Below are 11,012 nucleotides of genomic sequence, written 5' to 3'. Positions count from 1 at the left end.
CCTTTAGAGTAAGTCAGAGGAGGTCAGGTATGCATCGCTAAATGAAAAAGCTCTCTCTGTGCTCTGCATTCATAAGAGAGACCGACTTTTTGCTTTTTGTTTGGGCAGCTGGCTAATCACGCAGATGTGCTCTATTTCAGTCTGTGCTACACTTCATAATCATCTGAAGAGCTCTTATTACAACCCCACAAACGCTGCGACAGCATTTTCTTGCAAACGGTGTGTTACTGATCAATGAGATGAAAATGACACCTGCTCAATGAGGTCCCCCAGGGGGATTATTTGGTGCGGGGTAAGTAGAAATCTCAGCAGGATAGCCACGAGTGAAATTATGAAAGCAGGAATCTGGACTTCATTACATTACACATCCAGGGTAGAGCGATGTGGTATGTGAGTTCAGGTGCACCAACATGTGACTGACACTCGACCTTCATTCATATTCTTCACAGTCAATGGCAGTCTGATTGCTATGCTGTTCACACAGCAGTCTTGCCGGATGCAGACCCCCAAAGTTTGCTTGTGATTGGCCAGCAGGGGAAAAGAGCAAGAGACCTGCATCTGCAGTCTACTCACGTCACCTTACTCTGCGCAGCAACACGACAAGGGCTGACGTCAAATGCAGCTCCTTCACCGAAGGTAAAGGGCTTTAATTCCTCCCAGGAGTTCAAGGTGCAAAGATACTGTCTAGCTGGGAGCAAATAACTTTCTTTCTTTTTTTTTGAGATAATAATAAAATAACAGAGTCACTTTGTCTGACTGGAGAACAAATAAAAAAGGACTTTTTTTCTTTAAACTCTCTAAAGGTTTCTCAAAGGCATTTATTTTGATACCTGGTGCTTTTTTTCAATTTTATTTATTCTTCTATTTCCTTCAAAATCACTAAAATGTCACTTATTAATATTCAATATATATATATATATGTGTGTGTGTGTGTGTGTGTGTGTGTGTGTGTGTGTGTAAATAAAAGCTGCTGAAATGTTTACACTGTATGATTTAACCTATACTCTATAGTGTCCTGAGATCAGACTTTTTTTTTTTTATTCAGGAAATAGCAGATTTGGTGGAAAATTGTTTGGTGTATTACAAAAGGTGCATTAATTACACAATGTGAAATTTAAAAAAAATTATCTAGCATGGCAACATTTGACTAAAACGATTTTTTTAATCAGTCCTGTCCAAATAAACAGTTTGAACTTTTGAAAGCTCTGAAAGTGTCCAAAGCTCTGGCTTTAAGAGCAGCAAGCCCTTTAATAACAGAGATAAATAATGGCCTTATGATCCATTCCTTGCATTCTGTTTACAAATCTAGATTATGTGGCAAACCATCTGAGGATGACAAGCCTTTGCGATCGAAATGTATTTGTATGTTTCATTTAACGATAGACCCAAAGTCACAGAGAGGTTTACGCCAATCTAGACCCCATATGAGAAAGTGGGAAAGATTACAAACTGTTGTAAATCATTCTGGATGATCAAAACATTGAGCAGAAGCAAGAGAACTGAAGAATCAAGAGGCTAAGAACCAGGATGTAATCCAAGAAAGAGTTTATTTGATACACAAACACAGCCTGGGTTTAAACCTAAGTTGAACAGTCGACTTTTATACTGAGGTGTCTGTGGAAAGGGCAGACTAGGACAGACCAGAGTAAGCAAAAAAAAAATCATACTGACTTCATTAAAGATTTTATCATATATAATTTCATAAAAAATCATGGAAAATTAATCAACAACTTCCACAAAACCATTATAATATACTGGTATAGATTAGTAAAGCAAGTTTTTTAAGTGCCTTGACAATAAGAGTCTTTTTGATTACAGCAGCAGTTCTTAGATCCAAATCTACAACATCCAGATGAGTAACTGTGCTTTGTTGTGTTTGTTTTTTTAATCTTGTATCCGGCCCTAATGATTCCATTCCTGTATAAATATATAAAGGCTGGCACAAAGCCCACACATTTCTGGTAAATTACTGTGTTTAGAAAAAAGACTTGGACCACTTACTTGTGAAGGGATTCACTGACTCTACTAGCCGAAGGATTTCTCAAATCGTACACATATGAGTCGGGCAGCTGTATTCTGGAACGTTCCATCATGAGCTGTCTGTTTTCTGAGAAACACTGTAGCCTCAGATTCCTGTGCTGGACTGAAAGGAGTGGATCTTAATATGATCTTTGGGTGTTTTCCTTCAAAATTCATCCTGCTGAATTCAAAAATGCTTTTCAACTCAGTACGGTTGCAAAGAGTTGTTATTTGCTTTACCTTGAACCAGTCTGTCCTTAGCCATCAAAAAGGAGTTTCCCAAAGGAACCTGGAGGGCTGGATTGTTTTTTTTTAATTATTATTATTTTTAGCACCATTTTGTGTTGTTGTGCAAGACATTTAAAGGACATCAACAATTTCTATCAAATAGGGTGATTAACTGATGTATTTGCATAATATTATGTACTGCACTGCTGCCATGTGATTGGCTGATTGGATAAGGGTGATCAATTTTCCTATTAAAGTGGCCAGTAAGAGTATGTATGCAGCATATCCTGTTTTCAAACTACTTCCATTGATAGATCCATATCTCTAAAAAGACATATTTCTGGAAGCATACTACAGATAATATTTTTCTGTAGAGCCTCTGCTGCTGTAATTGGAGGTTTTGGAGCATTAAAGCACTTGGCCATTAAAAACCCAGCTGAATCTCACACCCTGGGTTGCACTAAAAGCTATTGACAGGCTTCAGGCATTCCATGCTTCCCTCCCTTTCCAATTGCATGAAGAAGACAAAACAAGAGAATGGCCTGAGGTTGTGTAAATGTCTCTGCACAGCTACAGTTGGGCCTGGACATGAAAAAAACATGTAGCACATTTGCTGTGATTACACTGCCATTTTACACACGGTGACACACCATTTCAATACTGGAAAACATGCTAGAGTTTCCAGCTATGCAAACAGGGAAGATTCAGTAAGAGGGAAAGAAAGAGGATGGTTTTGTTCTCAACCAATCAGGACCAATCTAGGCTAAAATATTAATTACACATTTTATAGTCAGTATTGTAAAAGGAACTCGAGTTAACATTAAGCTTAATTAAATGTTCCCATTGACCTCATCCTAAAACTCACTGTATAATCCATTTTGCTCGTGTTAGTGACGATGCCATTTGCATGAATTCATTAGGCTGCATTACTATTCATGGCCACCTAAATCAAACGTTACACATTATAATTCTTTATAAGTGCTACTTTCTTGTTACCCCGAAGCTTCTTATTACTGCGGCTGGCCTCGGCTGATTTGCATTTTTGCTCGATGTTTTATGCTTCCATAATACCGAGCTATAAAACTTATATTAGTCTGCACAAGAGTGCGATACATCTTTCAACAGACTGAAAGGAAATTACATAGAGAAATCAAGGATGGCGCCAGGCAGCTCGGAAAACTTTTATATGCAGATGAAACCTACAATTTATATTTCAATACTGCAAATGTCAGTGAAGACACCGCTTCAAGCGAGAGGAAGTTAAAGTCTAGAGCTGTACAGAGTGAAAGGAGTTCAACTTTTAAGAAACAATGTTAACAAAATGTAGTTTTCAAATTATGAGAAACAACATTTACTGTGTAAAACATTTAAAGTAGACTAAACTTGCTTTACAGCCTCTGGAATAAACCAAACTTATGTAATATGTTTGCCTTTTGTTTGTTACATAATTCCAGGGAATATCTGGATTTTGAATCGAAGGACGTTTTCTTTCTTTTTCTTCACATGTAACTGAGCCACATTATTCCATAAATACAAGAAAATCCAAGTGTGAGAAATGTCTGGACCTTGATTCTTCTTATAAACCCATTAAACAAGTTTAAACCTAACATTTTTATACATAATTCCAAGGAACTCCTGGATTTTTTATGGATATGGAGCTTTGCACTTCACATCTAACCAAGCCACATTATTCCGTAAATACTAGAAAGTAGAAGCATGAGAAATGTCTGGACCTTGATTCACCTTTTTAAATCTCTTAAACAAGATTAAAAGCAACATTTCCACAGCCCCTGGACTAAACCTAATAAACATTTAATATGTTTGCATTATCCATTTTAGTTTTTGCTACAAAATTCCAGGAATTATCTGGATTTTGGATGGATTGAAAGTTTTTTTGCTGCAATGAAGGAAATTGTAGGATACTGTTCTTAACATAAGGGGTTTTTTTTGTTTTTGTTTTGTTTTGTTTTGTTTTTTTTTGCACTATTTTGCTTTTTGGGGGGAAACATAATTCCAGGGAATTCCTGGATTATGTAAGGATGAAATGGGCTTTATGACTAAATACATACTACATAGTAGAAACTAGAAATGTAAGAAATGTCACCATATAAACCAAGTAAACAAGATTACATATTTTTTACAGATCCTGGAATAAATCTAACATTTTTAAACATGTTTGAATATTCCTTTTTTTTGTTTTTCTGCAGAATTACTGGGAATGTCATGATTTGAATAGATTTTTTTTTTTGTTACATCAAATGAAAACCAAACATTTTGCTTTTTTTGCTACATAAGTCCAGGGAATTCCAACGGAATTCCAAGATTTTGGATCAGATGTTCCCTTTGGGCTTCACATCTAACCAATGCTCATTATTCCAATACTTGTCAGTTAGAGTCAGCATGCAGTATGTGGCCTGTTCAACCAATCCATCAGTTGGATCAATGTGGTTTGGAAATAGCTTTGGGTTGTTGTTGTTGCTGTTGTTATTAACATCATCCTGTGTTTGATGAAATGATGATTCCACACAATTCTGCACAGTCACTAGTTTATTTGAATCCAAATAATTATCATGCTAACTGTGAAAACTAGCACTTAGTTCTTAGTAGAAAAAAGGTGTAAATCTTGCATGGAGCAAAAGCTATAACATGTCATCCATATTAATGTCTTGTCTTTTCTATCCTCAGGCAAACATTGCCAGTGAATGAGAATGAGATGGATGCAGGTGCCTTGGGAATAAAAGAAGAAGGAAAGAGGCAAATCCAGGGCTGCTTTGGTAAACAGGACGTGAGAGTGGTATCTGAATGGATAAACAGGCAGCATGAGAGTCAATGAGAGACAGACAAGAGATAGGAGTGTGCAATTTTTTTTGTTCAGTCTTCTACACAGTTGAGTGTCTCTTTCCGTGGATAATGCAAGGGATGATTTTTATCTTCAATCAATCAATATTTCCCGCTGCTGAACTCTGACCTCTAACATACTAGGATTCTGACGTCTCTTTAGGACAGTTATATCCATCAAAACCTATTGAAGTGGAGGTATTTATCTGATATGGTGCTGCTGTTTCACTTAGAAAAAAAAAGGTCTGTGGGTGTAACGATGGCATGGAAACAAGTGGATCCATGAGACAGCTGCAAGCTGGGTGGTGAGAGAGTGAGAAAATGAGTAGTCATGCTAAACACACACACACGCGCGCTCAGATAATGTCTTTCAGCTTTGCCCAATACATCCCTTTATTGCTTGAACTCAGCATGTGCATCTTTTAAATCTAAAAAAAATATATATATTTTTCAGTTGAAGGATCTAAGGATCCAAAGGATTCTCTTTAATCACTTCCTGATAAAAATACTTGTTTTATAGCTATGAAGGAAGGTTGGGCCTCTTGCCCAAATCCCGCAAGCCTTGGTCGGCTAATCCTCTGCTTCACTACCTCTCATAAAGTGCCAATTGTTCAGAGATATCATTCTGCTTCATACTAACTAAACACAGCGCAGAGCCAAGAATGCATCAAGCACCTTTCATAAGTCCCCCAAAAGCTTCCTGCCTCCATAAGTCCCCCAAGAGATTCCTGCCACTGCACTGCTATTATACTATATACTGTACATGTAAGAGAGGGTAAAGAGAATGATTTATTGACACAACACTCTGACACTTTTTTTAATAAAATAAAGTCAGTTCATATTTTGTGGAAAGCTCTATTGACATATATGAGCTCTGTAGGTTACAGATTCCGAACCCTGTCTCTGGAAAACCCTCTGTCTTGCACATTAGTGCTTTTCCCAGCTTTATACCCACTTCTACCAAGTGCTTTAAGCATCTATATACAAATTCTTTTCATTTGCTTTTAATGTCATTTGAGCAATATATAGCTGGTGCAGTACATAGTAAAATGAAACAACGCTCCTCCAGGTCCATGGTGCTACATCAAGATGCAGAGCTACATAAATAACAAATAAGTAGGGACTGAGTACAATCACCCATTTCCAAACACAGTGCATGGGTGCAAACCGGTATACCGTACTGTAGAGTGCAAGTGAGGATGTTTTGGTTGTAAATATAAGACAGGTTTCAGCAGCTTTGTAGCAGCATTAAAAGAAAGTTGTACACTCCTACTGTACAAAGACATAAAATAGAACAGAAAACTGTAAACAATGTATTCAGTCATAAAAGGCCTAGTGAGAGATATTGCACATTCAATACTAGGTAAGTTGTTTTTTTTTTTTTAAACAGGAAGAAATGTGCAGGACATGTGATATAGGCATCAAATGATGTGATAACACAGATCTTGCAAGAGAGAGAGAGAGAGAGAGAGAGAGAGAGAGGGAGGTCTTGATAGCTTTGAATTGTGAAATATGTTTTCACTGAAAAACAGGAAACGGTAACAAATTGCTACATTTTTAAGAGTTCAAGGGCTAAATATCAATATCAATAGGGCATAGTTTAGCTGTATTATCAAAAACACTTTTTCAGTCTAGAGTAAATGAAAAAAAAAACTTGATCATACATACAGACCTGTGGGAACAGGCCATGCTCTTTTGTCCTTACATACTTTCAATTCTCTGTTAATTCTTTTCATTGCTTCTTAAACATAAGTATGTGCATCTGTCATGTCCACATAAAGGTTCGAATGAAAAGTCGCTTAATCCAATAATCCATACCTTTATGGCTAAGTGCTGCTGCAGATCTCAGAGAGCTTGCAGGCACAAATAATTGCCCTGGTTTTATTTGTTCAGCTAGTGAATAGCGGGTAAAATAATAATCCAACACCCCCCACACACACCATCTCTCTCTCCTTCTTTGTGACTTATTAAATAAGCTCATCTGATGCACTGAAAAGCCACACTGAGCTGAAAAAGTGATGAAAAGATATGATAAATATTTAGAAATCCCACTGACAATGAAGAAGCAAATCTCACTGGTTTATTCAAAGGCTTTGCTTATGTGTAGGTAGGAACAAAAAAAAACAATCTTTCATGCTTAATTTTGTGGTCAAAGCAAGCAAAGTGCTGTTTCATAAATTACAGCAACTTATCGCTTATACATTCCACTCACATGTATGTTACGGAGCTCTCAAGACAACCGAATTATCAGTATAATGCATACAAAGCCAGAATCTTTCAGTCAGGGGTAATAATGTGCTCTTAAAAAAACAAAAAACAAAAAAAAAACATTGTAGCACTGTTGCCATCTAGTGGAGTCTGTTCAAGCTGATCTCAACAAACTTTGAAAAGGTCAGAGTAAAAATGGGAGAAAAGAGAAAAGAAAGCTCATCTCATCTCATAAACACGCTGCAGTAAACATTAGAGTAACTTGTCGGCTTGGCTTTGGCTTCAGATAGAGATTGTTTAAACATCGCCCCCGCTGAGGAGTGAGTGAAAAATAACCTTCCATCAAAAACCTTTATGTTGTTTTGTAATGCCATTCTGCAATAAGGTCATTTATCAGATTTATCAGCTTTTATCTAGATCAGAATCCGATCTGGACATGTCAGTTCTTTCTGGGGTTCAAATTTAAAGATTTCTGGCCAAAAGGACCACATATAAGGACTACATATAAGATCCAGGAGCACTCTAGCACTGTGCATTAAAAGAAAATTCCACCCACATATTTACGCTGAAATGTTTGTGATGTGCTTCACTAATTTGTTGGTCTGTGCTGTATTTCCTTTTTTCTTGTAAAAAAGGTAGCACCTGCTTTGATGTCATGGGGATATTAGCTAAAAAACAACTTTTTTCTCAAAAATCAGCTAATAATTAATGTTACATTGATGTAAAATCTAATGTAGTGGTAGTGTCGAAAAGTTAAACAGAAAGTTCCAGAATGCAATGTGTTTACATGAGAAGTTTTTGCTGACTAACAGCAGAGACGCAGTTTGGCTAGTTAGAGAGACCGCTCTCTGGGTGAAGGAATGGCAGACTCCTTCTTTCAACCTGTCAATAAAATCTCATCAGCCAATCACGGTGTGTCTGTGAGGTTTTGTATGCAGAAGAGGGCAGCTAGCTTTGGAATGATATCTGTGTTTGTGGATTATGCACATGAGGAAGTGAGAGAGCTGGACAGACAGAATTACTAAAGCGCTGCTGCATACTTAGGTAGCAGGTGGTCAGGTTTGATGGTGGTTGAGTGGCTGGATGCTTTATTTCCCAGGAAGCCCTCACGTCTGTGTCACCTTCTGGCTCCCCTTTTTAGTTATGCTGCTAGTCTTGTTACATGATAATAAGCATACCTAATAATCTCTCTCTCTCTCTCTCTCTCTCTCTCTCAGCTGTTACTGTTCATGAATCTAGTAGTCTTGTTACTTTATTACTTTATTTATTTATTTATATTTTGTGTGTGTGTTTTTTCAGTGATCCTGACCCCTTGTACTCTACCTGCCTGATCCACCCTGATGCCCTCTGTTTGGAGTCTTAGCACTTGGAGGCTGTTTGCTGCAGCTGATGCCTCCACATATACAGCCTGGAGATACATGAGAATACTGTGAATAGTTCCACTTAGATTCCATGGATCTGGCTTTGGACTGCAACAGTTTTGCACTCAAGTCTCCATCAGTGAACATCTAATCATTTCAACATAACAAACTTCAAACTAGAATGAATCTATAAATTATACAGTTACAAAAAGGAAATGATTTATAATCACACTCTCTGGTGTCACCCAGATGAGGATGGGTTTCCTTTTGAGTCTGGTTCCTCTTAAGGTTTCTTCCTCATATCTTCTTAGGGAGTTTTTCCTCGGCACCGTCACCTCTGGCTTGCTCATAGGGATATATTAAAAATAATTTATACCCTATATTTATATATTTACAGCCTATACATTGTTAAAGGTGCTATGCATAAAATTTCATTGAATCGAGTTAAGCGGCATTGTAGGTCATTACAAAATAAATCTTAGAAGAAATTAAATCTAAGTACATATTATAATCCTGTTTTTTTTATACAGATTAATATCCAAATCATTCACTGTGGATTTTTCCTTTTACCATGGATCTATTTTCTCTTATTTAAAATTATTTAAATAAACATTTAAAACTAGTCATCTCTGCATGCCAAAAAGTTTTTGCATACAGTTGTTTGCTGTGCATTTCAAACAATAAAGAAGCTTTCCGGAGCATCTTTTTTGTGTAGCACTGATTAGGATTTACATTATAGGGCAATAAAAGACGTTAGAGGTGATGGGGCAATTAGGCAGGAGATTGAGTTTAATGAACAGTGTAATTGGACATGTGTAACCTTGAGTAGACATGCCATGACTATAGCTCAAGCTGTTAACACACTTCTACATCTAGGGGTAAATACAGTGTCAGTGTGGTAGTAGTGATTAGTAGGAAGGAGTTAAGTGTAGAAATATGACCCACAGTATGAGTTTACGTAGACAGGAAATGCTGTTTGCAATACTGTTTATTTCTGGTCTTGCTAGACGTATCTGCTAGCGTCATTTATGGATTACGAATGGTGTTATTATTATTATTATTATTATTATTATTATTATTATTATTATTATTATTATTATTTAGATTATTCATAGCACAGAACGTAGCATTCAAACAGCTTCCAAATCTTAAGTACAGTACCATAAAAAAAAGTTTTTTCAGGTCTGTGGTTGCAAGATTCAAGATTTTTATTTGTCATGTACACAGTTATATACAGTATACAACTTGCAAAACAATCTTCTAGGTCTGTGATGGGAAAATGTATAGAATATGAATGCATATTAACATAAGATTTTAATGTCACACAACAATGCAGTTGAATTCTTTTATTTTTGTTTTATTCTATCAAGTTACAATTTTTTTGTTTTAACTTTAATACAGAGGAACAACAGAAAAACATTTGCCTTATCAACAAGAGATTGTGAGTTAGAAGCACTCTGCTCTCTGGGTGAAGGAATGGCAGACTCCTTCTTTCAACCTGTCAGTAAAATCTCATCAGCCAATCACGGTGTGTCTGAGGTTTTGTATGCAGAAGAGGGCAGCTAGCACTTTCTTCTGAGTATATTACACTGCCTTGTGATGCAGCAAGAGCAGCAGTTTAAACAGAAGTGCTTGGGAACGCTGGTTGGTTTGTGGGAAGTGAAATCCAAAAGACAGAGTGAGAAGTTGATTCCAAAATCTACGATCACAGTAGACACAGATATGACATTTGCTTTGTTTGTAAGACATTGACTCCAAAATTTACAACCAGTGTAGTTTACACATGCAGAAAAATATAGAGAAATATAGAGAATAAGAGTACAACTCAAAAGATGTCAGCATGATCGCAGGCATTGATAGATGAGTGAATAAGCAAGGAAGTTATCAAACACTGTCTCAGGTAAGGTTTTTAATTCTTCCCTCTTTTAGATTTGTCATTAATCGTTAGTTTATGGGACTAATAAATGTGGTTGAATTTCAGAAAGGACTAGTAGAATAGGAGATAGAAGATTCTATTGTGAGTGTAGATTTTGAAATTGAACTCTCACAAAAACAGGATTATACTCAGCATTTTTAGTTGTTTAGAGTTGCACCCATGCTTTTGATATACACACACGTTTTTGACACTTTTTTTATTCCATATACAGTGAGGAACAATTATTTACAGCTGCTATGACGTAAGTGATGAAAGGAACTAACTTGTTTTGCTGATACTCCACAACATGAATCATAACTATAAACAGATAAAACCAGAATGACGCGATGTTCTTGAATAAATTTGCAGAACAATGCTTCATGACATGCTGCTATTTGAAAGTGGTGGTCATAATAAGTCTGCTTTGCATCAGATTGCATCAC

General features: G+C 36.7%; 1 long non-coding RNA gene across 1 annotated transcript; it reads left to right on the top strand.

Annotated features, from left to right (window-relative positions):
* Window positions 1-454: 454 nt before the first annotated feature.
* Window positions 455-9,347, top strand: LOC131367347 (uncharacterized). Its single transcript, XR_009206930.1, has 3 exons — window positions 455-636; window positions 4,933-5,021; window positions 8,593-9,347. It is a non-coding gene; the product is annotated as an uncharacterized LOC131367347 (long non-coding RNA).
* Window positions 9,348-11,012: the final 1,665 nt, after the last annotated feature.

Source organism: Hemibagrus wyckioides, linkage group LG16 (genome assembly GCF_019097595.1).
Source record: "Hemibagrus wyckioides isolate EC202008001 linkage group LG16, SWU_Hwy_1.0, whole genome shotgun sequence".
NCBI classification, from domain to species: domain Eukaryota; kingdom Metazoa; phylum Chordata; class Actinopteri; order Siluriformes; family Bagridae; genus Hemibagrus; species Hemibagrus wyckioides.
Note: the sequence above shows the minus strand (reverse complement) of the source record. Positions and strands in the feature narration are given on the sequence as shown.